Here is a 22,937-nt window from a genome sequence, read left to right as displayed (position 1 = left end):
TTTTTATCTTTGTGAACCTTATATTCCTGATTTGATGAGAGTAACAAAAAGATACAGGAACTGGTACTAGGTTTCCTAGGTGCTTCCAGACGGTCGGTCGTGTGGGTTTTTCCATCTAGCTTGTTAATAAGATGAATGAGAGTCCTCATCTGGCCATGGTGCAGCATCCCACCTTGAAACACACGGTATTCAGGAGGGAATCTGGTGAGAGAGAGGAGGGGTTGAGGGTTACGGCAGCAGGCAGGCCAGAGTCTAAATAAGATGGAGAGCTCAGGGAGGGGCACCGAGGCAGCACTCCAGCCGCATCCTGGGGCTGTACCAGGGATGAGAATCCGCCCATGAATATGAAGGGCAAGGATGGCTTCAAGACTTGGGCTTCACAGGTACATGGTCCATGCGATGCGGAGGGAAAACAAGCGGTGGCCTGTGATTCTGGTCCCGCTGCTCAGCCTTTCCCACCTGCCAGGAAGCCAGTCACACAGAGCTCAGCCTGGCTCCGGGACAGACTCCTTCCTCACCTTAAGTCCATTCCTCTGCGTGTATTCTTCACTTTGATTTTTGACGAGTTCATATAGGGCGTGCCTGGTAAACACTCTACTTGTCCAGTAACCATCAAAGGGACAGTCCCCTAAGAAACTTGAGTTCAAGTTCACGATCCCCTAATCTCCTCTGTATCACAATTCTTAACCAACATCCATCCTGAGTCAGTGAGCTATGCATAGTGTTCTCTTATGGATGGTGCTTTCACGGATGTCTCTGATCTGGGTTTCTAGTCTTGTAAATCTAGAAATAAACATATTTCTGGTGCTTTTAGAACCCTAGCACATGCATTGTACAGTACGAACTGCTTTCGAAGTTTGAGTTATCTGGTAATTTACCCATGTGGGCTTTTTTCTTTCCTATTACTAATGATCTTTTAACTCCTGGTAATGCTAAGATATATTGAAACTATTGTTTATTCTTATTTTTAATCGAGAATAATTGAAAGTCCTAATATTTTTACATGATTTAACTCTGTTGGTATACAAATCCACATCAGAACCCACATCATTTTGAGTGGTTTGTTCATGGAAGGGCTATAGCTGAGTGTTTGTCATTCTTAAGATGCTGGGCACTGTGCATCCCCCTGACGGGTGGGGTGGGGCCCTCACATTAATCAGTATATACATGTTTTATGATTTCAATCCTATTTGCTTCTTCCACACACAAATTTGAGAAATTTGCATATAATCGATTGGATTTTTCTTTGTAAGATTGAAACAAACACTCAACTTTTAAAGAATGGCCTTGCTTTTCTGACTTCTGAAGAATCAAGTGAAGATGGTTTCACATCCCTACAAATGCATATATGTGTAGGGAGAAGTGATTGCTACTTTGCTTTTTAGTACAAAGTTGGTATTCATTTTATCTTCTAGGATTTTTCTTTTTCTAAAAATATTTTATACAACATTTTGAACATATTCACCCCTTCTCTTCTGTCTTAATTCCTCTCATATCCATTCCTCTCTCCCTACCGACACCTGACATTCTTGTCCCCCTACCCTCCATTTAAATAACCCACTAAGTTCAGTCTGTGCTGCCCAGGTATTCCTGGGGATGTGGCTATCCACTGGAGCTTGGTTGACCTAGAAGGGGCCATGCTCATCAAGAAAACAGACTCTCCCTTTCCCAGAAGCCCTCTCTTAGGACTGGGAGTACCGTCCCGCTTACCTCCATGTTGAAAAGTTCACTGGCTTGATCTTGTACAGGTCTTGTGCAGGCAACTGCAGCTGCTGTGAAGTCATGAGTTGTTTTCCTGTCCTGTCCAGAGGGAGGTCCCATCTTCCTAGACCTTGGCGCCTCTTTTTCCGTCCCCTCTGTTCTGTGATGACCCTGAGTCCTGGAGTAGCAGTGATTTAGATGTCCACCTGTAGCTGAGCACTCAGTTGACACCTCTCCTCTGAACCTTCACTCATTGTAAGAGAATTATTGTGGCTTTTGATACTCGAGTTGACTGTTTCGCCAACACTGAGGCCAAGATGGAGGCCTTGGATGGGTTGACAAGGCCCTAAGCCCAGCAGGTTCTCCTTTCACAAGAGAACAGCCCTGTGTTGGTCCTTCACCCATAGCAAATGGCTTTGCCTGAGTCCTAAGTGCTAAGTACTTTCTTATTTCTGCTTTCAAAGTATCCTTCTATAAATTAGAATAGTTAGACCATCTGCTGGGGCCCTCTGACTACAGAGAAGCACATCCTCAACCTTTTTCCAATTCTGAACTCCAGCTCTGTTCCCCAGCTCTTAGCATCTTCACAGACACATGGATTTTTGTTCTCAGTGTTTTGATCCACTTAGAGTTGCTATTGTCATTGCTCAAATTGTCACAGTTTGGCCAGAGGGACCTTGTGTTGAGCTGCCTCCAGGCCCTTTTGGCATGGCTGTTAATCTTCGGAGGCTCAATGCTTAGACAATAAAAAATGAGCTGTTCTCATCTCCCGGCGACCTGTGAGGCCAGCTTCTTTGCTCAGGATGGGGAGCTGAGGCCAGAAGCGCGTCCACATGTGATAGCTAATGTAGTTACCGCTGGTCTGGGGCATCACTGTGTGGAGGGCTTGGGCTCATCGAATGCCGTGGCCTTTCCCATGCGCCTGGATGGGTTGACCTTTTCTTTCCACTGCTTCTCTTCCCTGCCACACCTGACCTGTTCATCTGTGGGTGGAACGTACCTCCCCTCCTTTGTCACTGAGCTCTGCTGTGGCACCATTGTATTTGTACCCATTTCTGGGGGATTCTGCATAGAGTGAGGTGCTGTCTGGTCCCTCAGTCCCATGCTACCATTCTTTTTCATATTCTCCCCATTTGATAAGCTCCAGGGTGTAAAATTGACTTAGTGAGTGGGAGTCACTGTGTAAGAACATCTCCAGCACCGGAGTGACTCAGTAGAGGTATGACTGTGCTTTTAAATTTAATATCAAGACCTGCTGCCTGACAAAATATATAAATGACAGTGAGATAAAATATTTGAAATTAGAACTGCTTGGGGAGGCGAGGATATTGTGTGACAGCATGCACAGTGGGCATGGTAGAACGTAAGCGAGGAGGCACTCTTTTCTGCAAAAATTGAAAATAAAATTTATAAAACATCAACTAAGTGTTTTTTTTTTTTTTAAACCTGAGATATTCCTGGAAAATTCCAGAAGTTTCTCTCCTCTTTCTTAAAAACAAAGTAAAAAATGTTCACCAAGACAGACAAGAATGCCAGCAGTGCTTAACAGGGAAGTATAAATAAGAACTGCCTCTCGGGGCTGGGGATTTAGCTCAGTGGTAGAGCGCTTACCTAGGAAGCGCAAGGCCCTGGGTTCGGTCCCCAGCTCCGAAAAAAAGAACCAAAAAAAAAAAAAAAAAAAAAGAACTGCCTCTCAAGAAACTGACTCTAAAGTGAGCTGGAGCAGTGGTTCTCAGCCTTCCTGGTGCTGTGACCTTTAACGCAGTTCCTCACGTTATGAAGACCTTCAAACATAGTTATTTTGTTGCTACTTCATAACTGTAATTTTGCTACCATTACGAATCATAATGTAAATATCTGCTACGCTAGGTATCTGACATGTGACCTCCAAAGGGGTCACGACCCACAGGTTGAGAACCACTGGCTTGGCCAAAGCCGAGGGACATGGACTAGGATGCTCAGCCTCAGGGTTGAGCTCAGCCCAGATAGTGCTTTGAGACTATCAGCTACCAGCACTGCATTTCTGCAAGCCAATCGGAGATGCGATCTAGAGGGTCCCGAGGTAGGCCTCCGGAGTCAGGCTCTGCATTTTAATGAGACGAGAATATTCAAGTCTGAGATGTAGCCTTTGCTCCGTTGCTCTGAGTCCTGCTCTTTGTTCTGTGCCGGCATCCCCTCCAGGAAGCCCTCCTCTCAACCCCTTGCCTCTTGTGGCTGCAGCAGTAATTTGTCTGCTGTGTTGGCATCATCTGTCCCCTTCTGTCCTTCTCACTGTCACAGCCTCCCTTTTGAAGTGCAGTGTCTGGCATGCTGAATGTACTCAATAAATATTTGCTGAAGAGAGCAGTATCTTAGAGCTAGGGTAGTTCCTGGGATTACACAGGAAAAGAAGCAGGCCTTGCCAGTAGGGTCTGCATGTTTCTCAGTACAGAGACTTGTATTAACCAGAGAGACTACTAGGACCCTGGGTGCTGCTACCGAGAAGGCCCAAAGGTGACATGCAGGCTGGGTTCTTGGAGCAGAGTGGCTTGAGTGGAGCTGACTGCCCACTGAGCTACTGAGTTTCTTCCTTACTTCTCTGCAGAGGCCTCCAAGGGACCAGTAGTCCTCTGACTTGCTAAGTGTTGAGCTTGGGGATAGTAGTAGGTAACAGCTAGTTCATCAAGGTGTCCTTTGAGCTTCCAGAAAAGACCCCTCTGAGTCCCGAAGACCACCTCTTCTGCTCTGTCATTAGCCTGGGCAGGCTTCCTCTCCTCAGATCTTGGTCTGTTCCCGTGGTCCTGTTCTCCGCACCCCCCCCCCCCCCATTCTGTGCTCTTGAACAATATAGGTACTTTAAAAAGCAACACAAAACTCATTAAATGAATCTCCCTAAGGGTTGGATTGTGGCCCAAATGTCAATACGTATCTGGCAAAGAGAGGAAATTAAAACTCACATCAGTGTGTCTCATCTGGATCACCTCGGCGGCCTGGCAGAGGAGTCCCGGCGGTAAGGCTGTGTTCGGTGTAAATAGCAGAAAGCCCCGTGGGCTCTAACCAAAGGTCCAGCCTGTATTCCTGCTTCCTCTGGAAAGTTACTGTGCTCCTAGGGTCTCGGGCCACTCATTGCTTAGGTGGTGAGGGTGGGCGTTTCCCGTGTAGATCTGATACGGGATAAAAGAGAACAATGGAGATGTGTTTGTTTCCAACTGCAGCAGCACCTTTGCATCAACGCCCAGGTCAGTTAGGATGATCCATTCAGACCTTACCGCTGGGAGCCCCCACCCATCTCAAGTTGTTCCCAAGTTTCTTTCCCCCACCTCCCACATTGCATTTCCTCTTCCTCCTGCCCTTCTCTGCCCTCCCCCCCCCCCCTCTTCCCCTAGTCCTCTGGATCCAGTCTTCCAGTCTCGCCAGCCCCAAGTCTCCAGGACAGTTGCACGCAGCCCAGGTCCTCTCTATACATGCCATCCCTGGGCCCAGTATTACTCTGCTGGGTTGTTGCTGGGGACAGTGCAGCTAGATCTTTGTTTCCTCGTAGGTTCCTGGGCAGATTGTCAACTGGTGTTACCTACACATAGGCCCGAGGACAAAGAGTCAAGAGTCTTCACCAGACCACAGAGTCTGGGTTTTCAGAGGGTGTTCCTGAGGCTTCTTCTAAGGGAGCAATATTTACTCTGGTAGCTCTAGGGTTAGAGTGATGGATCCAGATCCACAGGCCTGGCCCAGCCCTTTCTCATCCCACTTGTTGGCCTCTCTCCAGAATGGTGCCTTATGTAGGATGACGAGACTCTAGCTTCCACCTACTTGGACCCTGCTTTGTTCCCTGTGCTGTGTGCTTTACACACATTCTTGTTAATTCTTTGACTAACCCCGAGAGGTAATAACATTTTCGTGTGCAGTGATGGTTTGCCCTCATCATGCTGTCTGGAGGCGGCCAACTGCCTGACTATGCTTGTCCGGTCTCCATTGAGCCCCTCCCCTTTGGTGAGGGCTATGGCATTGGGCACAGTGGCTCACCAGAAGTAAGTGGATTGAGTTCTTGTGCTTCCGTGAAGCTTTGCGGGAAGATGCCATTTTTCTCTTCAGATTCAAATCTGAATTTTCTAGAGGTGTAAGAGATGAACAGCTCTGTCCTGAAAGGCTCGGGGAGCTCTTTTCACTGTGTGTATGCTCAACTGACTCTGGCAAGGCACTAGCTTTGTGATGTCTACACACAAAACCGTTCCCTCTCTAAAGGTAGGTCACCGTTGGGGCCAAGTTTGTGTTCTTGATTTTTAAGCTGAGACCTGCAAGAACTTGTGCCTTAGCTCTAAATGTGGAATTTGAATTTATTCCCCTGGGCAAATAACCGAAGCCCATGTTGGAAAGGCATTTGGAACTCAAGTCCACATCTAAAATGTGATGATTCATGAGTTGTGGATTTAAGAGAGTACTGAGAAACCGTCTAAGCACATCAGTAACAGAGGTGCATGCAGGGAGGCAATTGAAGCCTCCTCCCTACTGGAAGATATGCCTACCTCTGTCAGATTCATGTAGCCATTTCTTCAAATCTGGGAGAAATAGCCAGTGAATAGTAGCTACTAATCATTATCACTTAATGTCTTAGTTCCTTTTTTGCTGCTGTAACAAGATATGCATAAAGGTGAGTATAAAGAGAAGAGGTATTCACTTCACAGTCTTAGAGGCTGATTAGCCAATATTGGGCATCTCTGGGTCTTCATAGATGGAAGCTGATGTTGAAGATTTCATGGAGACAAAGGAAGGTAGAGAGATTCAGGGTTAGGCTCACATTCTCCTCCTCTTCTTCCTCTTCCTCCTCATTTATCAATCTGATATCATGGCGAATAACTGTGGTCTCATCAGAACCACACTGATCTCTTTTAGGTAATGCTTCCATAACTGAGTTACTTCTCCACTAGGTCCCACCACTTCTCTGTGTGTCTTTACCGGGCACTACACACTTCTACCACATGAGCCTTGGGGAAACACTCAGGCCACATCCAAACCATAATAACTGGGTTTGCATCAGCCACAGCTGTGACAAGTGTTTCCATCGAACACACATTGTTTTCAGTGCTTGGAGCAGAAGTAGTTAGAGCAAGTCTTGCAGGAGCTGTAAGAAGCAAACTTGGAGAGTCAAGCAGGCAAGTCAGGGGCCAGCAGTGATGCTTGGGCTTTGGCTCAGTCCTTTGTGACATGGGATGAGGACCTTGTTGGTGGTCGGTTCTTTCACCCGCCATTTGGGTGCACACCTATGAGGTAACACTCTAAGACTAACGGATACCTGCTTTGAGTTCCTCTGGTCCTGGGGACCCAGCTGTTCTCCTCAGGATCTCAGTGGTGTTTTTACTCTGGTTTCTGGCCAGAGCTACTGGTGTAGTACAGTGATTTCCGTCTTCTTACAAACTGTGCAAGGATGTGTGCTTCAGAAGTCACCAGAGAATATGGAGATACTGAAGGAAGAGAAGAGGTACACAGACATAGTCTCTGCTCTCAAGAACAGCTGCTTAAAAGGACCAGTAGCTGTGGGATGTGACTGAGGCAACTTGGTGGTATGGACTGGAGTCAGGAGCTTAGATGACCTGTATCAGTGTCTATGAGAGCAAAGTGGGAGATTTCTGACTTTGTTCTTTTACTTATACATGGTCATTTTTTTCTTATAATAAAGTTAATCATGTACCTTGTAATAAATATCTTGTAAGAAAAGTCCAGAAAAATGTAAAGGAGAAAACTTGGGCTGGAGAAACGACTTAGCTGGTAAAGTTCTTTCCACAAAATCTTAGGGATCTGAGTTCGGATCTCTACCTTCCATATAAAAGCCAGGCTGGTGGTAGGCTGGTAAGAGCTGGGACTCTTATCATGTCCCGGAAGCAAAATAGGCAAAAGGAAGTGGCCAAGAGTCACCCTGAGTGATTTATAGCCTTCCCTTAGGCCCCATCTCTTAAAGGTTCACCATCTTCCAGCAGCAACATCCTGTGGTCCAAGCCTCAGCCCCTAGTATGTCACTTCCCTGTAAACAACCCCTTGAGGAATGCTGTATTCTAGGCTTGCTCCTCCTCATGTGGCCTCTAGAGGCCTCCTTGGCTACTCCTGTATCTCTAGGGAGCAACTTGAGATGATGGGTGGGGTGTGAGAGGGTCCTAGGATCCCCAATGAGAGCCATTTTCTAGGACTCTGTGAGGGTGGTGGCATGGAGAAGAAGCAGGGTCTTCTGTTGCCCCAAGGGTCTTTGCTGGCTAATAGTGAAAGCTGCAATCCTCAGGGGACCCCATCGAGGAATAGGCTTCTTTTCCTGTCCTCAGAAAGCATCACCCAAGCAGAGTATGAGCCTTTGTGCTGCAGAAACAACCAGCGGTGAACAGCACTGATAAATATTGTCACTTCAGCTAGAGGAGAGAGTAGTAAAGCAGCATCAGTCCTCCGTGTGGGCTTCTGTTTCCATTAGCTTTTAGCATGGTCTTATTGATTCGCTTGAGTCCCCAAACAAGAGGGCATTTTAAACTGCTGGTGTTAATTTTTAGTAGTGTTAAAAGTAATTATTTGAACGTCTTGATGACTGCACCGTCAGGCAAATGTTTTAGCACCCTGAATTCTCAATCCTTTTGTCAGAAGCTGATGACTTTAAGATTGTTTTCCCCCTACAAGCTTTAATTAAAAACAACAGGGTAATAGAATTGGATTTTTAATGAACTATTCAATCAAAAAGAAAAGTATAATCATTTATATTAGAAATAATATTCCTGGTAATCAGGCATGTTAAATGTAAGCCTTATAGTCATTTAGTGACTTTTGGAAAAGTTTTATTATTTCTTCCTCCTCCTCCTTTTTTTCCTTTCTGTTTTTTTTTTTTTTTTTTTTTTAGAAAGGGTCTTATTTTTTAGCCTAAGCTGGCCTGGGAGTCACTGTGTAGTTCAGACCTCTCTTGGCCTTGTGATCCCCCTGCCTCAGCCACCCAAGTGCTGGAATTATAGATTTGAATCACTATGCCTAGCTTAGGGTTTTTTATTTATTTTTTAATTGTGTATGTATTTATGTATGTATATATGTGCCCGCATGCATGTGTGCACATATATGTGCAAGTCATGATATAATTGTGGAAATCAGAGGGTCGTTTGTAGGAATTGGTTCTCTCCTACTGTGCGGGTCTCGGGCATTGAACACAGGTCCTGGGACTTGGTGGCAAGCACCTTTACCCTCTGTGCTCTCTTGCTGGTCAGCTTTACCCAGTGAGATTTCTCACTAGCTTCCCCTGAGTGAGACTGTCCTTTTCTCATCATGGACTCAACATCTCTTCACGACAATAAAAGCCACTTAATGAATTATGTATTTAGGACATGTAACTCATGACCATCGAGGTTCATGTATGCCAGACCTATAGCTCATATACTGCCCAGCAGGAAGTTGAAAGCTTTTTCTTTACCATCTGGAATGAGAGGAAGGTAGTGTCTTTTGCCACTTCCGTTTAACAGAATGCTAAGTAAGAGAAGGATAGAAAAGTTACCAAAGCTGGAAAGGACAAAAGGAGATTTTTCCTGAAGGTGGTTAAGACCTCACAGGGAGCCCTCTAAAGACACTCAAAACCTAGTAGCAGTTGTGTATAGTAATAGGAAAAAAATGCCCAAGAAAGAAATTAGTGAATCAGTCTCATTTATAATAATGACAAGAATGCCCTTGTAAATTTAACCAAGGAAGTGTGGCAACTCTACATTTAAAACTAAAACATCAATGAAAGAAATGGGGGTGGAAACACACATCAGAGAGCTAGCCCATGTTCATGGATCAGAGAAGTGGAAATTAGTAAAATTAACTCACTATTCCAAGAGAGCTACAGATCCACTAAATCACTATTGAAATAACAATGGCCCCATCCACAGAGACTGGTAAAATATTGTAGAATCGCCAAGGACCCCAAACAGCCAAAGCTTAAGGAAAAACAACAAAGCTGGAAGTGTCATTCTGTTTCTCTTCAAACTACAGTAATATGTAGTGTGGCCTAGCCTGAAAACAGGCACGCAGACCAACAGAACAGAATAGCGGGCCTAGAAACTAACCCATGGCTTTACAGCCAGTTGATTTCAGACATCCAATACTGTTTTTCTTCTTTTCAAAAGAAATGTTGTCAGGGCTGAAAAGATGACTCAGCAGTTAACAGTCCTGGCTGTTCTTCCAAACGACCTGGGTTCCTTCCCAGAACCGGCGAGGTGGCTTACAGCTGTCTGTAACTCCAGTTGCAGGATTTTATACCAGATATCCTCCTCTGGCCTCCACAGGACTGACATGTGGTACACAGGCATATGTGCAAGCAAGATATCCTTACACCTAAAATAAAATTAATAAGTCCTTAAAAGAGAATGGAATCCATGTCTCTGTAGAATAATGATGAAATCTTGAACAGTTGTGATGTGGCGTGTGTCTGTGTGTTTGCATTGCTATTTCGCCTGACTGACTGACCCCCAGCTCTTGGGATCCCCTTGTCTTTGCCGTCCAGCACTGACGTTGCGGGCATGTGCCACCGTGCTCTGTCTGTTTTTGTCTTGGATGCTGGTGACCATACCCAGGTCTTTGTGCAAGCACAGCAAGCCCTTCACCCACCAAGTCACCTTTCCGGACTCCCAATACCTTTCAGCAAACTGAAGAGAAGCCTATTGAATAGAACTAGAAGTTCTTTATGTGGTCTTGTGAGGTGGTCAAGTTAACAGCGAGGAAGGTGTGGAGTTTGTGTGGAGGTTTCCATCTCCCCTTGGGTTCCTGTCCTGTGTATTTTTTGACATTTACAGGTGCTTTAGGCCAGGGAGTTCTGAGGATAATCTTCCCTACTTTGTAGATGATTACTTAGGCTGCCTGCTTTGGTAGCGTTAACAACCTCCTGTCGCTTCGCGCCCCTTGTCGATATGCAAATGCTACTTTCTATGTCTCTGCCCTTAGCTGGACATGTGTTTGCATCCTTCTCAACCCCTCTTCTGGGTTGCAGAGTATCAGGTTTTTCAGCCTGGGACACTTGAAATTTCATACATGGTCCTCATGTCTCTGATGTAGGAAATGATTGCTTTTGGTCCTTGGCTAGGCCAGTGCAATGTCTAGGTGCAGGGTGTGTGAGTGGGACTCTCTGTCTCTTCCCTCTGAACGTTGAGCTCTATACTGAGGAGGGTAATGTGCAAGGAAGGGTTTATCCACTTCCCAGAGATGAAATAGCCCTGCTGGGGTGTGGCCCATTAGGGGAGAGGGTTATAGAGTTCTGTATTGTCTAGTCTCCAGTACTTTATATATGGGGAAATGTAACCTCTAACCCCTGTCCTGATGAGTGTGCTTTCTGCCTTCTTCTGCTTTGTCCCTTTCCCCTGTGTCGTCTCCATCCCCCCACCCCCAACCCCCACCGGTCTGTGCCATGTGCATCCATCTGCCTGTGGACTCTGGCAGGAAGGTGTCTTGCCCTTGGTGCATTAATGAAGTGTGCTGTCAGTGGGAGCTCTTACTCAATCCCATACCCCTTGCAGGCCTCTTGGGTAGCCTCCCACTGCCACACCAACCAAGACCTTAGCAGTGCTGGGGCGGAGTCTGAGAGCACGATGGGGCGATAGCCACAGCTGGTGGAAGAGAGTGCCTCTGATACACACAGCACAGCAAGCAGATGAGTCCTTTCTCGTTAAGGGACCCGTGTTAAAGGTCAGAAAGACATTGCTGTGAGAAGGGGGATAGGCGGTGATGACAGTGTAGGCAGGTTGTGCCCCTGGCGTATTGCTGTTTGTGTCTTGGGTCGAGCAGTGGGTTTGTTTGCTTTATGATGATTCACAGAATTTACCTGTGCTGGTTTGAATGAAAATGCCCCCTTATCAGAAGCTCACATAAGCTCACAAGGAATGCTTGCTCCTGAATTGGTGGAACTATTTGGGAATGATTAGCAGATGTGTTCTTATTGGAGGAGATGTGTCATTGCCCACAATGTCAGCCTAGAGATTTCAAAGCCCAAGCAGTCCCAAAATTCTTGGCTGCTGCTCCAGTGTCATGCCCATCTGCCTGCTCCTGCCGCCATGTTCTCCACCGTCATAGTGATGGGTTCCAAGGCTCTGAACCCTCGAACCCCCAGTTAAACATTTTCTTTTTTAAGTTGCCTTTGTCCTGGCAATTGAAAAATATCTAAGACATCGCCTCTGTATTTTCTGTGTATGTGCTTCATTTTATAATAAGCAACTTGTAGATGCAATTAAAGCCAAACGAACCAACACCTCCATCAGTGAGGGGGAATGAGCTGAATAGAGTTCTCAAGGGAGGCACGAGTGGCCAGCAAGTGCTTTAAATGCATTAAACCCCTTTAGACCTCGAAATGCAGATCGAAGCTACACCGAGCTTCTGCCTCAGCCCCGTCAGAGTGACCATCACCAAGGAAACAACTGAAAGCAAATACTGGAGGGGATTTGTGCGATCTCTTCTTTGCTGACTAAATGCGGATCAATATGGAGGCTCCTTAAAAGCAAAACGTGCAACTCAAAGGAGTTTATGACCCAGCTAAGCCACTCCTGGGTGTATAGGGGAAGGAACCAAAGCCAGCAGACCACAGAGACACCATACCTCATGGCCAATGCATGGAGCCCTCCTGGATGTCTGCCTACACCTGAATGGATAAGGAAACATATAAATGTGTGTGTAGATGGAGTTTTCTTCTGTCTTGAGGAGTTTTGTCACTTTAGGGACATAGGATGAAAGTGGTGATCAGCATATTATGTTAAGTAAGCCAGACTCAAAAAGATAAACACCATGTTTTCTCCCACATGTAGTATCTATATTTAAAAAAAAAAACAACAAACAAACCTGAGAGTAGGAGAGGGACAGTTAGCATAGATGGGCGGTAGGGAAAATAAGGAAATAAACACAAACTCTCCTGTGAATTATGCTGTTAGGACTTTGGCAGGACAGTGTCCACTCTGGAAATCACTTTTGGTAGTAAGACCATTTTTATAATATTAATTCTTCCAGTCCTCCATCTGATGTCTTCTTCACTTTATTTTTTTCAGTGTCTTAAAGTTCTCATGGCAGAGATTTTTTACCACCTTGGTTTGGTTTATCCCTGGGTATATTATTTCTAAAACCTATTGCGTCTCTTGAATATATGTGTCCTAGCTTTTAGTGTCCTAGCTTTTAATTAAAAAAATTTTTTTAAAAGATTTAGTTATTTCATGTATATGAGGACACTGTAGCTGTCTGTCTTCAGACACACCAGAAGAGGGCATCAGGTCTCATTACAGATGGTTGTGAGCCACCATGTGGTTGCTGGGAATTAAACTCAGGACCTCTGGAAGAGCAGTCAGTGCTTTGAACCACTGAGCCATCTCTCCAGCCCTTAATTTTTTATACGTAGATTTTTGTGGGAATGCACATGAATATAGGCCATGGAACTGGAAAAGGGGTCCATGAGAGGTGAAAAAACAGATTTTGAGGAGGTAAGTGGGAAGGACAATAGGATAATGTGACACGCAGATAACGAGGTGCAAAGTGTGTTGGGGGGAACTATGGGGGAGAAGGATGGCCCATAGTCAACCAGAACCAAAGTATGTGTGTGAAGGCCATGTTTCAGACAAAGAAAATCTTTTAAAAGAGGTAACTACTTTCAGAGCTTTACCAAATCAAAATGAGCACTTCCTTTGCCAGGCAGAAGCCAGCACCATCTCTGGAACCTTCCCTCATGTGTTCTGCCTGTGTTTGGAAGAACTGTATAATCCTAAAGGCAGACACATGCCATGACTTGGGTCACGAAAGCTAACACTAGCATGTTTAAGGGGCATTTTCTGCAGTCTCCCAGACCCATCCACCTTGCTGTGCCCTCCTTGTTGAGACCTTTCCCTGCCTGCTGCTTTCTTCCCAGCTTGGCAGTTCTCCACTTGGTGAGGCTGACCTTACATGGTTGATTCAGTTTCTAACTCTCAGACACATGCCCATTTTCTATCTGGTTCTGTATTTGGGGACATTCTCAGTTCACTCCCAAACCCTTGGAGCTGCTCTGCACCACGAGAGTTATCAGGTAGACACTGCTCATCTCTCTCCTGTTCCTTTGGTTATGTCCTTGGACACATGGCCTCTGTATTCCTCCCTGTCTCTGTCTGCCCATCACCCTGTCTATTAACTTGTCCATCTATCTCTGTATCTCTGCTTCTTCTGTCTGTTGCCCAGAACATAGAGAAGTAGGCATAAGGATGAATGCACAGTATCTATGTGCAGGCTTTTACTAAGCATTCTGTTTCATCTGGGAATGTGCACCTTTAGAAAGGCATGGTTCTATGATTTTTATTACTTTCTGGTACTCAGCATAGGACCTGGTACCTAGTATGCTTAGCACGTCCTGTTTGGATTAAAGAGAGACTACAAGCTAAAGTGGAGAAGAACATCACCAATTCTGCAGCGTCTCTTCCCCACGTACCAGAGTTGTGAGTGAGAAGCCAAGTGAGCTGGTGCACACGGAGGCTTTTAGTTTATCTTGAAGGGCAATACCCAGCCAGTCACATTGCTGTGGTCACGGTGCTGCAGGAGCACTTCTGGGGCCTGTAGGTTAGGATGGCTACTGGGGGGGGGGAGCTGGTGGGCAGGCTGCAGCTGGAGGAGTGCACGACACAAGGCCTGGTGGTGTGGGTGGGAGGAAGTATCAAGGGAGAGCTTGCAATTTTGAAATTTGCATTTTCTTTAAGCACACAGATTTAATGGTCAAATGCTATAATAATTTGCTCTGCCAGCTCCCAGGATTTTTTACTGGAGAATGGAATGGAAAGGCTGTGAGCAGGCAGCTGAGAACATACTTAACAAAATGACACTTTTCTACAGATCGACCTGTAGGAGCTGGCTTCAGAGCGGGTATGGAGGAAGGCTGTGCCAGGAAGGACTTAGCTGAAAGGGTCCTGGCCATGGAGCTGTGGTCTCTGCCTGCAATGACTGGGGAAGCAGCCATTCTCAGAAATACTCGTGAAAGTGAATTTAAAGCAGAGGGCAGTTATTTTTAGAAGGCAACATTCCTAAGCTATATTTCTTTTGATATAGTGAAAATGTGCAGAAAGTAGATTAATGGACCATGTTCTTGGGTGGAAAGATAGGCTTCAGAGCTTGTCTACTTCAGCCTGGAGACCATGATTTAAAGAATTTTTTTTTGATGTATTATGCACTAGAGACCTGGACATCAAGATATTCAGGTCCTTGTAACAAGGAAGGTAAAATCTGAGTGATTAATTGAAACTGAAGTCAAAGTGACTCCTGGGATAAAGTTTCCCAGTCTGCAGTGTCTTCTAGCACAGATGGAGAGAGGAGAGGAGAGAGTGCAGACCTCTGGACCTAGTCCTGGAGGCCGAACCTGAGGTTGGAAGGAGCCTATACTCCAGATTTGGGGATGGCAGAGGTGAATGCCAAGGCCCAGTACCTTGGGGTCAGAAGGTCAGTCAGTGTCTCCCCAAAACCTGCTGGACTAACCATGCCAGACAAAAGCTGCTGCTGCATGGAGACGCTTTCCTAGCTGTAGACACATAGACAGTCATATGAAAAGCTTTCTACAGAGGCTAGAGGTCCCAGGAGACAGACTGCCATGCTGGAGAATGGACAGGTACAGCAGAGGGCTATTTCCCCATAATAAGAAGCTTCTAAGTGATCTTCTGCACAGTTGGACTGGAAACCACAGCAGGCTGGTGCAGAGAAGAACCACAGAGGACTCTCACGTTGGAAACAAAAAAAGAAAGGAACATTATTGAGGTAAAAATATTTAAAATAGTGACTGCGTTGAAGAGGAGATGGGAGGCAATAGAGACAGAGAGGACAGGTGATTTGGGGGATACATTTCACAAACACTGAGGAGCCCGCTTCACTGGGAAGAGTGAGGCAGGAAGAAATTAGGAAAGGAACATTAGTGTTCAATAGGGGACTCTACTATATGTGTGGCAAGGGTGCTAGCAACAGAGGCGAGAAGAGATCCTGGAGAGATAATATTCAAAGAGATGGCTGAGAATTAGCTTCAAAACTGAGCAAGCCCATCAAGTTTTGGGCTTTTACCTCTAAGGAGGGCATTCATCCCTCAGATCTAAGAAGTTTGCCAAGTCCAAATTTAGATGAACACAGGGAAAATGGCCTTACAGTACAGCATAATCAACGTTCAGACAGCCAGAGGAAAGGATGCACCACCGGGAACAGAGATGGTGATGGCTGTGGATGCCTTTCAAGAAGCAGGGAGCAGGAAGATGCTTGGTAAAAGGAAGCAACAAGAAGCTTGGTAAAGGGAAGCAGCAATAGACCAGGGATACTGTATCCAACAAGGTGTCCTCAGCACAGGCCTGGGGAGAGGGCTTAGCAGTTAGGAGCTCCTACTGCTCTTCCAAAGGATCCAACGTCTGTTCCCAGCACCCACATCAGGCCACCACATCCGAGATCTGTAGGTTCTGTACCCACGTGTCCATATCTCCCATCCCATGCACATAATTAAAAATAATAACAACTCTTTAAAAAGTACAGAAGGAATAAAGAAAAAGAGCTGGGTCAGATAGCAAGGTAGTGGAACTCAGCCTGATTATGAATGTCATTATGTTAAATACGAGTAGCCTAAAAGTGTAATTTAATGGTAGAGACTATAATACCGGACCTAAGTCAGGTGCATGCTATTTATAGCTAACATACACTGTAAAGGAATACACTAAGTATAAAAGGATCAGCAACGATTTGCCATATAAACTCGTATAATATGGAAATGAGAACATATTCATATAAGATGAAGTAAAGTAGAATTATTACCAGGGATAAAGAGGGACATTTCATATTCGTAACCAGGTCAGTTCTTGAGGATGATATGTCATTCTGAAATGTGTGTACCTCTAAGAACAGCTTCTAGATGCTTGTGGCAAGTAACCAGCAATGCTGGAGTGATAAACTGGTCACATGCACAATTACCGTGTGTATGTGTGTATGTGTGTGTGTGTGTGTGTGTGTGTGTGTGTGTGTGTTATGCTTCTTCTCCTAGCTATGCTAGATCAAGTGTGGTTTCAGTAAAGATACAGAAGACTTGGTCAGTACTCACAACCAGCTGGATCTAGCTTGATCACACAACAGTAGAACAGTACTTTTAAGCCAGGCTGGCATTGCACACAAATGTTTGAGAAGTTAGTCCACATTTATGGCTACAAGTCTAATCCCAATATATATTTTAAATTTACATTTAAATTACATTTACATTTAAATTGCATTTGTGATACGGAGTATATTCTGTGACCACACAGGGTTAAATTAATAACCAACGCCAGCAAAAGGTCTTAATAAGACCGGCACATTTGGAAGTCAAGCATCGAACTTGTAAATCACGAAGGCTTGCAAAAAGAAACTGCCAGGGAAATTTGAAAACACGAATCAGGTGAAACTAAAACCAAAATGTCCTGACTTACAGATGGGGCTGAAGTGTTGCCCGGAGGGACACTTACAGCTTCAGAAGCTTAAATTAAGAAAGAACAGTACTGTAAAATTAATGAACTCTTTTATACCTTAAGAAACCAGGAAGGAAAAAAAGTCTGGGCATGGTAGTGTATATCTGTCATCAGAGAGCTCTGGGAGGTGAGGGAGGCAAGAAGAGTCTAAGCTCGGAGCTTGGAGGTATTCTGAGGAACACGGCAAAACCTTGCACCTAGGAGGCTGGAGAAAGAAAGGACTTCAAATATAGCAAAAGGGAGACAACATAGGCCAGAAACAATGGAATTAGAAGCAAACAACAGAAGCAAAACTCCAATAAAACAAAGAAGTTTCGCACTGAAAAGGTCCACTTCTGGGAGGTCAGACAACTCCTTCTGGTCTCCATGGGCACTGCATGCGTGTGGTGCACATACATAAATGAAGGCAAAACACTCACATACCAGTAAATAAACTTAAGGGCATAACTTATGTAGTCAGTTCAATCGATGCTGGAAAAGGTTTTTAATAAGCTCAGGTGCCTGCATGGTAAAAATAAGGGTGACTTCAGGAATATGTGAGACATGCCTCAAAATAGTAAAGGCCATGCACAGCACACTTACAGCTAACATTTGTTTTAAATGGATAGAAATGGAAAGCATTTCTGCTGAAATCAAGAATGGCTACCCTATCATCTCTCATTTGATATGTGCTTAAAGACACATAGCTTTAGCAATTAGACAAGAAAAAGATATATAAAAGAAGGAAAGATAAGCCAGTCTATTCGTATTCACAGATATGATTCTTTCCTTAGACGCTCTGTAGAGGCTGCTAGAAAGCTCTTGGGCTTAATAAACATTTATAGTAAAGTGGTGGGGCTCCTGGCCTGAGTGTCGTCTTCCTTGAGCCATGAGAACAAGATAGAGGAAGAAGTGAATGTGCCAGAGAAGAAAAACGAGGCAGGCCCATGCAAGCTAGCTGTGCAGCCACAGAGGCTGAAAGGTCCAAATAAGGGATGTGGAGGCCAGGACACGGGTCCACGTTGTTGGAATGTATATTACTGTCAGTATTCAGACTCAGTAGATATGGAAGTTCATCATCTGACCACCAAGCCCACTCTGAGGAATTGCCTTTCTCATAACCAGAAGGGTCCCTGTTGGGCCTCTAACCCGGACTTCATTCTGGACTAGTTCTGTCCTCACTTATGGCCAAGTATAACTTGTGTACAATAAATCGTCTCTTCTGCTGTCTCAGCTGAAGAATAAGAAAAAAAAGTTGCCGGATACAAAGTCAATATTAGAAGCAACAACATCTAACAATAGTCTTCATGTCTATCATCAGTGTACTCCCAGAGAAAGAGATTAGAAAAATATGCCATTCAAAATACTCGTCCCCTTGCCCCAACATTTAGAAATATATGTAAACTAAAGAAAAGGGCAAGCTCTTCGAGGAGAACTTCAAGACACTGAGAAATGAGGTCATGGAAGACACTACATGGTACAAAGACTATGTAGTGTAATTGGCAGAATTACTATTGTTGTGTTGGCCGCACTACCAACATTAATTTAGAGATTTAATGCAATACCTGACAGGATTCTGATATCATATTTGATTCAATACAAGGATTCATATGGAATCACAAAAGACCACAGACAGCCAAAGCAATCCCATGGAGTAAAAGCAATGCAGCGCCCTTTACAATATCTGACCTCAAATCATACTGCAGAGCTATAGTGACAAGGATAGCCTGATGCTGGCACAAACACAGGCAAGCAGACCAATGAAATAAAAACAAAGGTCTTAGAAATAAAATGACATTTTATTTCTTTTCTGACCAAGTGGGCAAACAGGTGGGAAGAAGGTAGTCTGTTCAACAAATGGTGCTGGAAAGACTATACAGCCACCTGCAGGAGAATAAAGTTAGATCCATAGCTGTGGTGGTTTGAATAAGAATGCTCCCCCCCCCACCCCCGCTCATATATGCGAATGCTCTGACACCAGGGAGTGGCACTATTTAAGAAGGATTAGGAGGTATAGCCTTGTTGGAGGAAGTGTATCATTGGGGTAGGCTTTGAGGTTTCAAAAGAACATGTTAGACCCAGCCTCACTCTTTGTGACTATGGACCAGGATATAGATCTCAGCTACTGCTTCAGTGCCATGTCTGCTCACATGCTATCATGCTCCCTGCCATGATGATAATGGACGAAACCTCTGAAAGTGTAAGCCAGCCCTAAATTATATGACTTACTTTAAGAGTTAGCATGGTCATGGTGGCTCTTCACTGCAATAGAACAGTGACTGAGATATTTTACCTTGTACAAAGAAAAAATCAATTCAAAATAGACCAAAGAGCTTAATATAAAACATGAAATACTGAAACTTCTAGAAGAAAACCTAGGGTTTTCTTTAAGACATTGGGGTAGTCAAGAGCTTTTTGAATAGATCTTCAACAGCATAGGGACTAACCCTGACTACCAACAGATGAAACTATATTAAAATAAAAAGTTTCCATTACAGCAAATGAAGCAAACAGCAGAGCAACTAAACAGTGCACAGGATGGTAGAGAATCTTCACCAGCTAGACTGTAGACAAGGGGCCAATACCCAGAATTTACAAAAATTAACTACCAAGGAAACAGTAGTCCCAATCAATAAATAAACTAGTGAACCAAATAGACAATTTTCTAAGGAAGGGAGTGGGAGGCAGGGTTGGGAGTAATGGGGGGTGGGGGGAGGGAGAGGGAGAGGGAGAGGGAGACGGAGAGGGAGAGGAGAGGGAGAGGGAGAGGGAGAGGGAGAGGGAGAGGGAGAGGGAGAGGGAGAGGGAGAGGGAGAGGGAGAGGGAGAGGGAGAGGGAGACCCACTCACCCCAGAGAGAATCACTATTCTTAAGGAACCTGAGAAGCACATCAGGAGGACTGGTGTTCTTTCAACAGTGAAATTGGAAGAAACTAATTATCAATATGCCAAAACAAACAAACAAACAAACAAAACCACCATCTATCCTTGCTCATTTGTACATAAACATTGATTTGGAAAGGACTCCGGATCTAATTATCAAAGACAAAGCAACGACAAAAAGTTCTTGGAAGAAAACCTGGGCCCAGGAGAGGGGTACGCGTGCGTGCGTGCGTGTGTGTATACATGTGTGTACATGCAAGATTTCCAAGAACATAAAGACATGGACTTAGATAAATGACAAATTTAAGTATTGTCATCATTAAGCATTTCCCAAAAAAATGTTTTTAAAGGAATGAAAAGGTGAGGCTTGACTTTTAAGTAAAGGTTGGGAAAATACCTGTCTGCCAAAGAAATCCTATTAGAATATACACAGATCTGTCACCAAGACAGAGAACCTGAATTTACAGACAGACAAAACTTTCAAAGAGCAGCATCACCAGAGGCAATAACATGGCCGACAACTAATAATGGAAAGATAACCAGTGCTCTTTATCAGCAGAGACATACAAACTCAGACCATATTGAGATGCATCAGGGAACTAGGTAGGGCAGTGGAGTGGCTGGGATGAGGACATGGGATTGTCCCTGTGTTGCTGAGACTGTGAGGGACTGGGCCTACATATGATTAATGAGCATGTAAAATGGTAACCTGTTTTTAAGCATTGTTTAGACAATTATTAAATTAGACCATTACTCTCTTGGGACCCAACATTCTCAAATGTTTCCTCTAGTTAAATGAGATGCAGGTTCATATAAGGATGCCATGGATACTCATAGCAGCTTTCTTAGTGATTGTACCAAACTGGAAACAGCAAATGACGTGAACAGGTGGATGGGTAAAGAGGCTACAGCATAACTCTCCAGCAGAGTACTGCTGGGTAATAAGAAGAGACAGTCTGTCCAACAATACAGGTCTCTCAACATCTGCACCTGCTGCTTCAGAAGCCATAGGGGAAATACCACTGTACTTTTATTGTCATTGTGATACAACCCTAGTCGACCTGGGAAGATGGAATATCTATATAAAAATTGCCTTTATCAAACTGACCTGCCTGTGGTTGCATTTGTGAGAGATTGTCTTGATTGATGTTTATTGTGGAAGGGTCCAGTCCACCGTGGGCAGCACTCTCCCTATGTAAGTGGGCAGCTGAAAATGAGCCAGGAGCAAGCAAGACAGCAAACTAACAGGCAGTATTTCCCCACTGTTCCTGCCTCTAGTTTCTACCTTGCGTTCTCGCCCAGGTCTTGCCTTGCCGTGACCTGGAAGTGTAACATGAAGCAAACCCTTTATTCCCCAGTCAGCTTTGGCTATGATATTTATGACATCACAGCAATGGAAAGCAAACTAGATAAAATGTGTCACACCAAACTGTGATACCAGAGAGCAAGCCATCAATATCTAGGCCTTACGGTGGGAACCTGAACAAGGAGCTGTCAAGGAACTTGAAATGGTGATGAGATTGTCCTGTTTGTTACTTGTTTTCATAGGTACATCAATGAGTCGATAGGTCTGTCTTCTACACTAACAGCAGCATTTTGTGTGTGTGTGTGTGTGTGTGTGTGTGTGTGTGTGTGTGTGTATTTTGTTGTAATTGATTCTTCAACAGAATTTCTGTCTCTTTCTTTTTTTTTTTTTTTTCCCCAGAGCTGGGGACCGAACCCAGGGCCTTGCGCTTCCTAGGTAAGCGCTCTACCACTGAGCTAAATCCCCAGCCCTCAACAGAATTTCTGATGAACTGCCTTCCTTGCCATTCCATCTGATGATGTGTTCATCAGCTTTTTCCTAATCACATGGCTTAGTACATGCTGGTTCAATTCCTTCCTTCCTTGCCTCTGCTTCCTTAAGCGAAAGCAATGATTTTGCTCTGGGCACCACCAGCATTGCCCAGTATTGGGCATAGTGACTGCTCAGCAGTGTGGGTCTAGAATAGCTTCATTGACTGGCTTCCTTCTCTACACCAAGGTCAGTGCTGCCACACTCTTCCTCTACAATTCCTAATGCCAAAATGTTTGCTCTACAATAGAACGGCAGAAGTGACAGTGTCATGTTCATGCTGTTACAGAGGCTAACCTCTGTTCACATGGACACATTTGAGACGGTGCAGGGTCAGGATTAGAACTCTTTGGAGGCATGGACCCTGTAATCTCACTTGGAGATCTTCAGATGTGCCTGCAGGTCAGAGACTCCACTCCTTTTCTGGTTTGCGGATTGGCCTTGTCTGCAGGTAGAAGACAGCTTTTAAACGGAGCCTTCAACTTTCCCAGTGTCTCTAACAGCAGCTGCTTTTGTGTAGGGAGGATGGAAGGCAGGCAGTGACCCAGCCTCAGCTGCAGAACCTGGCCACACATTTCAATCTATCAGCACTATCACTTTCTTAATTGCAAATAAACTAATTAGCTATGCAACAGGAGCCTTGAAAACTCCCAGGGCCAGTCTGCTGCCAGCTTCTGCCCATTCTCCTCCCCTTACAGAAAACATAAATCTCCCACTGACGCTCAGCATAATGGAAGTCCACAATTCAAAAATCAATTATTCTGTGAGCAAGTGGATGACTTTTCCTTGGCGTCCCTTGCTGGCTGATTTTTCCGGGGGCTCCCTGTACCGTTTTCTGTGGCAATGTGCTAAGTATTTGGTTACTGAAAATACGTTCTATTAGGCGGATCTTGAGATTCAATGATTGAAACTGGGCTGCACCAGAGCAACTGGCCCCACATTTTTCTTTTCTAATAAATTGAAATATATTTTTAATCAAGCGAACGTGTGTCTATATGTGGGTCTGTGCACTTGAGTGGAGGTACTTGAGGGAGCCATATGGGAGTGTGGGGTCCCCAGGAGTTACAGAAGGTTGTGAGTGATTTAATGTAGGTGCTGGGAATTGATCTAGGCTCCGCTGTAAGAGTG

At 44.7% G+C, this 22,937-nt stretch overlaps 1 protein-coding gene and 1 long non-coding RNA gene across 13 annotated transcripts in view; one reads left to right on the top strand and one right to left on the bottom strand.

Moving 5' to 3' along the window:
• The window catches only part of Trappc9 (trafficking protein particle complex subunit 9), a 477,026-nt gene that overhangs the window by 162,283 nt on the left and 291,806 nt on the right, over positions 1 to 22,937 (top strand). The window lies entirely within an intron of this gene.
• On the bottom strand, positions 142 to 19,397 carry LOC134479749 (uncharacterized). The gene is made up of 2 exons (XR_010053434.1): positions 1,711 to 19,397; positions 142 to 201 (listed from the first exon to the last, which is right to left on the bottom strand). It is a non-coding gene; the product is annotated as an uncharacterized LOC134479749 (long non-coding RNA).

Source organism: Rattus norvegicus, chromosome 7 (genome assembly GCF_036323735.1).
Source record: "Rattus norvegicus strain BN/NHsdMcwi chromosome 7, GRCr8, whole genome shotgun sequence".
Taxonomy (NCBI): Eukaryota; Metazoa; Chordata; class Mammalia; order Rodentia; family Muridae; genus Rattus; species Rattus norvegicus.
Note: the sequence above shows the minus strand (reverse complement) of the source record. Positions and strands in the feature narration are given on the sequence as shown.